The 12,461-nt window shown below is 37.4% G+C and overlaps 1 long non-coding RNA gene across 2 annotated transcripts in view; it reads left to right on the plus strand.

Moving 5' to 3' along the window:
• The first annotated feature begins 755 nt into the window (after positions 1-755).
• The window catches only part of LOC148056736 (uncharacterized), a 101,431-nt gene continuing 89,725 nt past the window's right edge, over positions 756-12,461 (plus strand). For both annotated transcript variants that reach the window (XR_015702777.1, XR_015702776.1), the window contains exon 1: positions 756-891. This is a non-coding gene — a long non-coding RNA (uncharacterized LOC148056736). The remainder of the gene's footprint in view (positions 892-12,461) is intronic.

Consider the following 12,461-nt stretch of genomic DNA (forward strand, 5'->3'; position numbering starts at 1 on the left):
GAATGAAAACTGTATTTAGAATGAGACTTTAAGAGGCTGTTGTGCAAGTGGTAATTTTGGTTGCTTTGTTCAGTATTTATTTTGATTAACTGAAATGAATAGTTCCTCCACAAAGTACATTGAGCAATCAGTCTGTGACTGATGAATAATTTCTGCTTCCTGGAGCTTGCTGTAACTTTAAATGGTTCGATGTATTCAGGCTGTGTCACTTGTCAGTGCTGCATGGTGCCGTAGCCCAGATCAGGCACAATGGAGATCAATAACTGAAGGGGGTTTCCATTCAAATGAGAACATCTTGGGACAGTAGTGAAATGCAGCAGAATGAGTCCTGCCAAGCTTGCGTGGAGGGGCTGGGGATTTAGAGTGAATCTGTAAGGATGAAGATTAGAGGCAGGTCTTAAAAACAACAGAACCTGATAAATCCAAGGACATTTACTTACAGGTAAGATAAAAAGTAACAGAGAACTGCTTATCTCAGCTTTCTACATGTCTAATATGTGAGAATTGCTACTGGGCAATGACAGGAGAATGCATCAGCTGTGTTGGATCAAGTATTGAATGTAAACTTTGTATGAATCATGTTTGGAGAGGCAGCTCGTTTGAAGAGGCAGGACCTGCGTGGCACCACTGGGAGGGCAGTTCCCAGCTTCAGCTTTGCTCTCTGGTTTCTTTGCAGCTCCAAGCAATGCCACGTGTCTGCCACAGCCAGTCAGTTCCTGTGTTTGCCCAAGACAGGCTTTGCAGTGGGATAAGAGGTCAGATTGTGTAAACCTTGAAGTTACTGTGTGGAATTTTCCTGCTTTAGGTAACTGGCAAAGTGCACCTCCAAGGAGCATATTGGAGTGGCTAGGAAAACCTAGGCATGTGCAGGCCAGGATATGCAGCCAGTTGGTAAGTGTCATCCTGGAGTGGGGAGAGGTAGCTGTGTAACAGTGTGAAAACTGCCTTGAGATGAAAAATCAGTTGTGTAACATCTTTCAAGTCATCTCAGGAAGCAACACCTAGTCATTAGCTTGCTGCTGTTGTACTAGCCAGACAATTTATTGTTAAATGCTTGTCTGTAAAGAAAAATCTGCTTTTTCTGGGAGCTCTCGATAGCACTGACATTTACTCAGAGTAAATCTAACATGGATTGGCTCAGAACAGTACAGCTTGACAGACATGACATTTACTGCTGCCATACTTTAACCAATATTGTGATGATAAGGTCTTGGATATCCAATGGAATTGGTGAAATACAATTTTAAACCTAATGGATAGTCTATTTACCTTTACACTAAGCTGTAAGAAGAAATAAATTAAGGATCTTTCCATGCTTCTTGGTATACACTGAAAAAAACTCATGAATTAAAATTTACCCTTATTTCCATTGTCTCCAGACATTAAAAGCACAAGTTAGTTTTTCCTGTCCTTTTTTGGAGTTTATAAGTCTGTTTCCCACAGCCTTGCTAAACTGTAGGTCATACATGATCTTTAAATACTATACAATTATTATAAAAAAGGAAAAGGCATTTGTTCACATTCAGTGCCATCCATAAAAACCAAGAGAGCTCTTGCTGTAAGTGGCCTTTGATAGTTTTCCAGACTTCTTGAAAAATTCAGCTTGAGTTATAGTCCTGTCCTGCCCTGTGCAGTTAAGTTCTGTGTTTTCTGCTAAGTCTAATATAATAAATGAAACAGCACTTAGTGCACATCTAATGCTAGACACCTTATAGCTATGTGCTGGGATTGCAATACGATGCATTGCATGTTTTTTTCTGTGGGATACTAGGAAATTAATTATGGAAAGAGACTGACGTTGACAAAAAGGTGTAGCACTCATTAAACAGAATTTTTGGAGGTCTGTATGTGCTAAGGATTTGTATTTCTTAGAAAATGTTATTTGCGCACCTGTTGGTCTTCTAGTGATGGTGCATGCAAATGCATTGATGCTTTCTAAGTGTAATACCCCACAGTTTCGTTCTGTCCCTCTGTGTCCATAGCAGCTTCTTTTCCTTCTGTTTTCCTTCCAAGATGAAATCAGTGACACAAGCTGGAATTTATCCACTGATAGACTGCAGTAGAATGGCAAGTGGTATTTGTACGCGGTTACTTTAGAGTTTCTTAAACCAGCTTTAGTAGTGCATCTCTTAGATTTTAGTGTCAGTGTTTTGTAGTATAAAGTGTATAAATTAAAGTTTTATGATATACAATGTAGCATTGAGGATTTGTTTTCATAAAATTTAAAAAAAGTATCTAAGTGAAAGGTGTGTATTTTCCTCATAGCGAACACTTTAAAAAAAGAAAAAAGCTATATCATAATGTGCCTAATAAGCACAGACAGCTACAAGATCTTATCTAGCTTCTGAATTTTAGAAATGTTCCAACTTTTGAATTTTGTTACTTTAACTGGCTCGCAGTGGGTTTGTCATGAGTTGCTAAAAGGTAGTTAGTGAAAGCAGTGCCTTGTATAGCTACCCCACCTTCGGGTTTGCATTTATTGTTATACTAATGAAAACCGAAATTATCATGATGAAGCAGGCATATTAATCATAGACCCAGTTTTGATGCAATGTTTGAGAAGCTTCAATGAATTCCATAAATTAATTACCTTATAAGATCAATCTATTTTTAGGTGTAACTCTCACTGTAAGCTTGGGACTGTTTGTGTTTTTTGAGTGCATGTTGAGATCAAATATTTTGGTGTGGTGGGAGATTGAAACATGAACCAAAGACAATGTTTAGAGGCTTCGCTAGTTAAACCATTTTCTTTCCTCCAACCATATGAAAAATTTCTAAATTAGATTAAACTGGCAGATCCCTGTGGGTGTAAGGATTACCATGGTACTGCCTGCAAAAGAGTCCTTGCCAAGCTAGGAGCCAAGGTTTGATGTGCAAACCCCATCAGTACTCATCTGTGGCCCCTCATAAAGCTGATCCTGAAGGTGAGCCATGGCAGCTCCCCTGAAAGCAAACTAAAGCCCTTCCCCTCACTTACACCAACCCAACTCCCGCATCCTGAAGCAAGTCATAGAATTTTCTTATGGTAATTAATCCATCGGGAATAAAAGGTCTTGGTGAAAGAGGGGAGGAAAATACCAAGTTGGAATTACCACTTTAAAAACAGTGTGCTGGAAAAATATTGTAAACATTACTAGTATTCAGCGTAAGTGGGGAATATCTTACAGGAAATGAAATAATGTATTATTAAAAATATGAGTATTTTTATTTCCACTAGGAAATGAAAGAATTGCATGAGGATATCTTCTTTAGCTTTTTTCATAAATCATTCACATAATATTTCTTCCTTAATATTAGTCATAAGTTCAATTATCAGTAGTGTAGTGTGTCAGGAATTATTTATGTCTTGATGAGATCTAATTATATATGAGTTTATTTTGCCAGATTCTTTTTTAAAGTGTGTTGAAATAAAGGTTACTGTCCTTCATGGTTTAAGATAATCAAATTACACATGCAGTGTTATGGGGGGGGGAAGCAATTACCAGTCATGCACGCACAATTAAAATAAGTTTTGAAGCCTTCAGAGAGCTTTAACATTCCATTACCATTTGTAAGTAAGAATATTGTCATAATAGTTTATAAAGCTGCTAGAAAATCAGAACCTATTCTTTTTAATGCAGACGCCTTATAAATTTATTTCAGTGGATCTTCCCTTTGAATGAGTATAACATCTTTAGTGAACAGTGTAGTAGTTCTGTTGAATGATTCCAAATTATGAAGGTAGACATAGGAAGAATTAAGGAAAAACTGAATTGTACATCACCCTGGAGAAAGTAATCTCAATTATTTTAAAGCTATAACTAACTAGATCCTCTTGCTTTTCTGACTCTGGTAGGTAGCTCTTGCTTAGGTAGGGGGATTGGCCAAGAATATTGAATGAAACATTAACTCTTTGGAAGAATTTGAACTCATCAGTGTTCTACCTGTAAGTGCCCTTTGAGCATTTAGCCATTTGAGTATTAATGGTTGCGTTGTATTTTTGAAGGAACCGGAACATTATTCCAAACAATATATTGAATCACTATCATATGGCAGAATAGTGATTAGCAGTAGAAATGACACGAGGCTTGATTAAAGAAATTAAAATATTACAAGAACGTATCAGCTAGCAAATGGAACAGGACTCTTATAAGGCATCTTATGATCAAGTGCTAGTTTTGGGACTAGGACAAACTCTGCTTGCTTTGTAAGGTGCTTGCTATGTATGGTTTTGTGGAAAAGGATGCCAGGGAGTGTTGTTTACCATAAAAAATCAACATGTGTTCTGTCTTTGAAACATATGCCAACGAAGGAAACATCATGCAGTTTATGTCAAGGTGATGGCCATATATCAGAGTAAGAGAATTTTCCTTAATACGCTCTGGAAATAGCAAAGACTAGTACCAGTCAATAAGCTCAAATAGCAGCTGTTCGGGAGTTTTCCTTTTTCGGTCTGTCATAGTTCAGTGCCATCAAGTCTGATTAGTCAGAACGTATGCAAGGGGAGCTTGCTCTCCCAGGATTAAGTAGATGAGTGACCCATTTTACAAAAGCAGGGCCTTTCTGTTCAGTTTGAATTTTGTCTGAATTCAATGTGCACAAAGAATTTCTCACTACAGTGAACGTAGAGCTTGGAAAAGCTATTTTTACTCGCTTCTGTTGTAGTTCTGCTGTCACCTGCAGAACAGATATTAAAGCCTTGTGTGTGAGCCGTCTGCTAGCTTCAGCAGGTGTTTGCTTCAATTGGTGACTTTCCTATTTAAGTACTTGATCACATGCGTGAAATTAGTGTATCCGATTTCACTCTAAGATTCTACAGTATTGTGTACATGAAAAGAATAAGTCCTCCAATACCGCAACAAGTGAGAACGGAACCCTTGTTTCATGGGTTACTGAAAACGGCAGAAGTTACTAACCATTAGTGGAATGGTTGAAAATGCTCCTTTTGTTCCCTCTGACCCCCAGGAGTTGCAAGCTTTTAGGCAAAGGACCTTCTCAGCAAGGTGCTGCTCTTATTAGCAATCAACGCTGGATTTTAATTTAAGCATATCAGAATAGCTGTCATAATTCAACTCAGATCTTCAAAACCAGTTGAGCTTCTTTAAAGAATAAGGCAAAATTATATGAATTACATGCTTAAATCTGTGCACTTCAATCCAGATTTGAAGTGAAGAGAAGGTGTTATTAATCAGCCTGTGGATAAGTTTTAAGCTGTAAATTTAAAAACTGTAAACTTCCGTGTACTTAGAAAATGACAGTTTATCAAAATAGAAGTGTTCATAAATTTCATAATTGCAGAAATAAAGCCTGAGGTTGGGGTTCAGGGAGGGCTTGGGTTTTGTTGTTCTCAGGTTTGGTTGTTTTATTGTCAGGTCAAAAAATGTTGAGCACTTGATGATTTTTATGAAATTAAAGAGGACTTGCAGGTATATGTTCCTTACAGAAATGGTATCACAAATCCACAAAGAGCAATATCTGCAATCGGAATTTGAATGCAAAATGTAATGATCAGTAATTTAGACTGTAATTTGGTCTGTGACTGAATTGCTTCATGAATTTTTATGATGTAGAAAGGAGAATATTCTGTTAAGTGGGGTATGTGTGTATTTGCGAATTAAACAAAATTTTCAAAGCACTATGTTAGAACAAGGTTTGTAATAGAGTTCGTATCTTTTGTTAGACTAATTACCATAATTGTAAAAAAGTAGGAAAGCTTTTAATCTCGCAGACCCTTTTTCAGTTCTGGAGAGAATTTGAGAAAACTTAGGCCCCATTTGTGCTCAACTTCTTGTATAAGCAAAGTTACAGATAAATCATGGAAGATACTGAATTTTGCCACTTGAAATGGGGCTTGTACAACATAGAAAGAAAAAAAAAAAAAAGAAGCTGAAAAAAACTGGGGCTTGCTTGTGTACTTAGACCATCATGGCAGCAGCAAGACTACCCAAATTAAACTGGCTTTTGGAGGGATAATGTTCCTTATTTCTTTAACACATATTTTCCTGGTAAGTGGAAAGACAGTATAAAACAGCATGTATGTGCTGTTTTGAAGGTGTGAGCAAAGATTGCCTAACTCAACAACGCATAATTGATGAGATGCCGTTAAGATTTAATGATTCTTTCAAAAGTAACTTCAATTTCTTTTGCCCCTTCCCCCCTTTTTTGTTAGCCTTTAGCAATTTGGGGTTATATTTTTACACTCATCTTTGAAACTCAGAGGATTGATTCCCCCTTCCCCTCTCCCCCAAACTGAGCTAATGTTATTAAATGATGTTTTTGGCATGATTGTGTCAAGTGAGCCTTTCCATACAGTAAGAAAAAGCGTTATGCATGGAAAACTAATTTATGGTGTTCGTTGGATAATGTGCCAACTTTTCTAAAGATCACTGGAAAAGCATGATAATTAGTCTACAGTGTATTCTTCTTTGGAAGCTCTGTCTTCTGCAAAATCTTATCTTCGAAATATTTGAGATTTGGAAAACAAAGATAGCAGGAACTGTGTTCATTTCCCTACAGTTAGAAACCTGATTGTACAAGTCTTTCTGGGAAAACCTTTGATCAGGAGGCGGAGAATGTCCTGCTAAATTTGTAGAAGGTTTGAAATAGCTTCTTTTGTATGTAAAAATTGCAAACCGAAATATCTGAATGTTGAAATCACTGAATTTCTGTGGGTCACTTTTTATCCATCATTTTGTGGCTTACATATTAAAGCATGCACATTAAAGCGTTCTGACTGTGTGTAACTGAGAAGCAGAAGTTACTGGTTGAAAGTTAGAAACACAGAAGGTAACAGCCAACAGTGGAAAATATGAACTTGCTTAAACTGCGTACTGACAGATATTGATGTAACAAAGTTGTAAGTAATGGTGACTGGTGACATCCCAGTGGGAAGGTACTGGCATGTAAAGGTATGTGCCGACTCATTTTAAATCTACAGTAGATCAAAACAAGGCAGGTGTGAAATGTCATTGCGGTATTGCAAAGCTGGAAGAAGCTGACATTCTTGACAACAACTGCCACTGTTGTATTAGTGTTACTTCTGAATGTCAGTCGTTCTTCATCTGAAGAGGGAATGACCTACTTGGAAAATCAAAGTAACTTGCTCTTGTCCTTCAGGAAGTAATGCCACTTTTTTTCCGATTGAGTTACCACCAATTAGTAGATGGTGTATGAAACTACCACACGCAGACTTTGCCCTAGGCTGCAGAACAGGAGGAAAATTCAGAGGATAACCGTGTTTAATGGTACCTTGGCAGATCTAACCATTTCTTTAGGGTTTAGAGCACAGTGTTCCATTTAGATATGGTCAGCTTGTGAAGGACTAATTAAAGAGGGAAACTCTGTATCTTTCAAGAGGAAAAGATTAGAATTAATTTTTTCAGCATATAGGATCCAGAATGTTAGTGATGAAAAGATAAGGAACAGGGAAGGCTGTAACCTGATGCTCTTACAGCGAAGAATATTCCCCTAGATGAGTGTCCTCTTTTAAGAGGAGTATCCTAACAAATGTAGCCAAAACTGTCAGGCCTTTCATAAGCCAAGCTGTCAATTGCTGGCAGAGCTCAGCTGGTGTCTAAATGAGAGCACACATTTGATTGTTTTATTGTGTTCCAAAGGGGACTTGCTATTGAGCTCCGAGTGTCACAGGGAATGTTAGCAGCCTGCTCAAGAGGAGGAAACCTGGAAATAAATGCTCTGATAGAAACCAAAATCAATGTAAAACCCCAAATTATTAATTTCCAGCTTCTGTTTTAAGTCCAAGATCAGAACCCCTGTAAGAAAAAGGAGGGGGGGAATCCTCTTTACTGTGTGCAAAATAACTTAGTGATGTTGGTTCTACTTTGTTTACTGCCCATTACTAATATTAAGAGTGTAAGAGAAGGAACAGCTGACCTCATTTTTCAGCAATGATTTTGCAGTTTTTATCGCAAAATTGAAAAAAAAGATGTGTAGATACTTTTAAAGGTAGGGGAAAAGACATAAAAGGATAAATAGAACTATAATCTGTTTCTTATTCCCACTGTCACGCAGTTTGTCCAGACTGAAGTTTAATTCACCTTTGCTCAAATTGTCAGAAGTTTGTTTACTGCTATTTAAAAATCAGAAGGAAGATGGTAGGGTTCATAGAGTTGGATGCATCCTTTATGGTATTACCATTTTTATTGGTTTTGAGCCTCCACAGACAGTACAAGATCTGTCCGAGTTTCATGGTGTAGGAGCAAGGCAGGGAGCCTCGATGTTTATATTTGTGGTCCTTTTCCTGCTCTATCATTGCAGGCTATGGCTGTTAGACAGATTTTGGTTATCAAGGGAATGGTATGGCAGTTCTCCATAACCTTTTTGTTGTTAACAATCTCATCTCTGATGGCGAATGGAAATGATGCTAGACAGTCAAAGCCAGCTTTAATACGCAGCCAGTGGAACCACGGAAGCAAGTGATGGTGAAGTGGAACAGCTTTGGAATTTTCTGTTTCAGTGTGCAGGAGAAAAAACAGGTTTTGTACTTTAATTTTGCTGTCCACCACCAAGGACCGAGTACCTTCTCATCCTGTAGCATCCATAGAGAAATTAGTCAGAGAAATCAGTGCAACAACATAAGAGGAGACAATATCAAATAATAGAAAATAGTTGTTTAATCCGGTGTCAAGCTCTCTAAGACAGGATCAACTCTATCTGACTAGAAACCCCACTTCCCAGAGGTTTATTATCCTCTGCAGGTTACTAACAGTGGTTCTCAGAGGTAATGATGATGAAGAAGAATGTCATCAATCATCCCACATTGTCTGCGTTAGACCCTCTGGATGCTGTAAGAAGAATATTGAGCTCCTTTCTTTTTTGACTGTGAGATTCAATTCTAGCACACTTGAAATTGTAAGTAGACGATGAGTAGAGAGGAGAGCTGTCCACAAATCAGATTCTTTCTAGTTTAAATGCTATTTATTCCAAACAAAGTATCTGAAAAACAGCTGAAGTTTTGAAAGCGTCTGCGTGAAGGAGATAACAACGGTATTTTTTTCCCCAAATATTGAAACATTTCCAGTAGGAGATAAAAGAGAAGAGGTATCTATTATAGTACTTTCTGGAGTTCCTGGGGTTAACGTTCCTCAGAAAGATTTTGGAAGTTTACATCTTGACATGAGTCCCCGTTTCCCAGTTATGTGAAAATTGCAGATGTTTTTACCATTGCAGTTAACTCATCAGTAGCTGGGCAACCCTGAAACTTGGAAGTGGGTTCTCATGAACCCAGGGGTGAAGCTTCTAGGCAAGTCTTGGAAGTCTATGAGAACCAACTTACACAAATGCATTGCTTTCACAGACCCCTTTTCCTTACTAGCTGAAGCGGGGAGACAGAAAACCAGTGAAAATATTCTGTACTTAAAGTGAAAATCTGGGTTGAGGGGGAAAGAGGTTCCCCTTTTAAACCAAGAGCTAAAGCTTAGTGACTTACCAGTGCTTTTAGTAAAAAGTTATATATTGCATTTAATGCCGTTAGTGCGACTTTAAAAGAAATCTTAAGAATTCTCAAACTGTGTAACAAAACCCAGAATATATGTAAAGTGGACTATGCATTCGTTTTTATTTGTTAGCTAAATATTGTTGTAATAGTGAATAGTTAATGTTGTAAATAATTGTTAATTTTGTAATTTGTTAGATAAATATTGTAGCTAACAGTTGTATATTAAACTCATATCCAGCATCCTAGGTATTTAATGTTTCCATATTTTTTTTTTAATTCATGGGCTTTTGAACTCCAGAGTAATTAAAAGTTTAAAGAATATGTTCATTACTTCACCACAGACCCTGGCAGTTCTTACATTAATAGGTACACGAAAGCATTAGTGAGAAGTTGCCCTTTTACAGTCAGGTGGTAGTCACTAAAGACTTTGTGATCAATGATAATTTCTGCTTTGATAACCAAACTCTGATGGAATTGTGATTGGATCAAACCAGCAAATCAAAGCTCTGATGACATAATTTATTTCTCTACGCTATGATTATTCTTTTGCAAAAAACAAAATGAAGTCCATATTTTCTTTCAATGAATATGTTGCATTTAATAAAATTTAAATATAACTAGAGCACAAGACTTTAATGATGAATATTCTAAAAATTTCTTTATCAAGTAGCTTTGCATGTGACGATGATGGTTTTTTGCATTTACCAAAATGATTGTCTTGAAATAATATGGAAAGATTTTCTATTACTTAGACTACAGAGGTTTAGTTTGTATTGCCAAACCAAAATGAGAAACAGTTGTTAAGTGGTAAGCAGCATTTAAAAATTGCTGGCCTTTTGTACCTATGTTTACATTTAATGCTCAGTCTGAATTTTCTGATGCATTATGGTAATAAAAAATGCACTGCATTTCCTCTAATAGTGGTAGCCTTTGACCCTCTTGGCATCAAGAGATAATAACAAGCAAAGTAGGTAAACAACATATGCTTGCTGCATTCTTAAGCTTGAAATTGGCATCTGGTGGTGATGGAAAAACTATTCCAAAGCAGGATTGTCCCTGCTTTGAGATTTTATGCTATTTAGTAGCTCACAGGAGCTGAATACCTCAGTTGGTGTTCTGTTTGAAAAAGTTTACTCGTTCCTTGTCCTCTTACAGGAGAACAAAGCAAGCCAGGGAATCCTTGTGTTGGAATCATACCATCAACAAGCTGAAATACCAATGGAAAGGGGATGGTTGCACAGCATACAGTGATATGGTGTGGAGATTGCTGAGACAAGGCTGGAACAGAGCGCTCTGGCTCCGAAGGAGTACCTGTTTGCTGCTGCTTTTCAGAGCTAATTAATGGGGTTTAGTGCCTTTTTCCCAAGGTGTGTTACTTAGCAACTCTCTCACCCCCTAGTTCAGACCTGTAGTACAACACTGCATCCCCGAAACCTTGCCTTTTACGTCAATGTTGGCATCCAGACAAAACCCAGACCTCATTTTGAGAAACTGACTTTCAGAATAAATCATTTTGATCTTGTATTTTTGTCATAAAACAAGAGTGACTGGTAGTGGAAGACGCCAGTCCTGGGCTTTCTTAATGAGAGCTACAAGAAACGGGTATGATCTTCATAGGCACTTGTCTCTGGTAGCTGGAAAGTCCTATCTTCTCTCTGATGTCATTTCACGTTCACATACGGAAGAGGACCTTCCAGTCTCATGAGCTGTCAGAAAATCCAAATATATGTAGAAACTGTACTGAAGAAAGCATTTGTAGAAAGAGAGGACTGGAGTAGAATTTATATATTGATGATGAGGATTGAAGAGTGAAAGGCTTCTTTCTGAGGACTTGAAGGTGAGTGAGTACTTGAACCTCAAACCATTAATGCAAGGAAGTGGTCAGTACTGGTTTGTTTGGAGAGGATGATAAATACTTTGAATTTATAGATTTCTTTCCAGCAACTACTTTTTTTCCCTCCTGTACTCTTTAGGTAGATCACTGTATTTCCTAAAAAGGAGTGTAATTTTTGCTATTTCCAAATGAATACTGTAGCTGGAACTTGCAGAATAATTATCATATTTATTATAATACATTATATGAAAATAAAAAATAAATGAAAACTTTTTTGGGGGTAAAATATGTTAACATGGGATTGGCAGATTATCCTTATTCTTCAAAAAAGGAAGCATGCAAGGCTCTGTCTTCCTCCTGTTTGGAACATGAAAAGAGTGGTGAAAGCAAACTTTTCAACTCAGTCTTTAAACAGCACAACTACACACACATGAAAACACATTGTCAGCACTGATAAGAACTTGGGGTTCACAAAGAGAATTCAGCAGTCACATCATCTTTGTGTTAAGTCGTAACATGAACTCATGGTATGTAAAAGGCCAAAAACACCTGCTGAGTGCTACTATGCAAGACATAAGTCAAGGAAGTTGCTGAACTACAGGTATGTGTCAATCTGGGACTAAGCAAATTACACGTAGAAAAAGTTACTGTTAGTACGAATCAGAAATTTGAAGGCCAAGCCTGAAGCAAGTAAGATATTCTGTGATCATTTATGAAAAAGGAGTTTAAAAACTAAAAACAAATGAGAACAACTTCATGGTTAAAGCACTGCCATTACAGTGCTCCACATATAAGCATCACCAAATCTCTTCCATAAAATTGTGAAGTTCCAGTTGGTGGATCTGGGGTAGATTTCTTCCAGACTTGAATCAATATAGGAAACTTATTCAGCCACCTTTGTCACCAGCTCTCAGCTTGGTGGTTGCCTTAATCTCTAAAGCTTTCAAGCTGTTTCTTGCCTGACACCACATATGCTATGCCGGTAGCATGTCGACATTTTTATTCTCTCAACTGCAAAGAAACATAAAAATAATATGAAAGAAAAAGAAGCTGTTATGAGCACCTGGCCTAGATTTGAATCCTTTTTAAAGCAAAATGGTTCATGGTAACTTTGAATGTACCCTGCGTTTTCTGGGCTTTGTAATCTGCTGTGGAATCACTTCTGGAAGGACTGCTAAGTCTATGCATTAA

The sequence above is a fragment of the Nipponia nippon genome, unplaced genomic scaffold, assembly GCF_047370975.1.
Source record: "Nipponia nippon isolate SJK-2023a ecotype South Korea unplaced genomic scaffold, ASM4737097v1 scaffold_12, whole genome shotgun sequence".
Classification (NCBI taxonomy): domain Eukaryota; kingdom Metazoa; phylum Chordata; class Aves; order Pelecaniformes; family Threskiornithidae; genus Nipponia; species Nipponia nippon.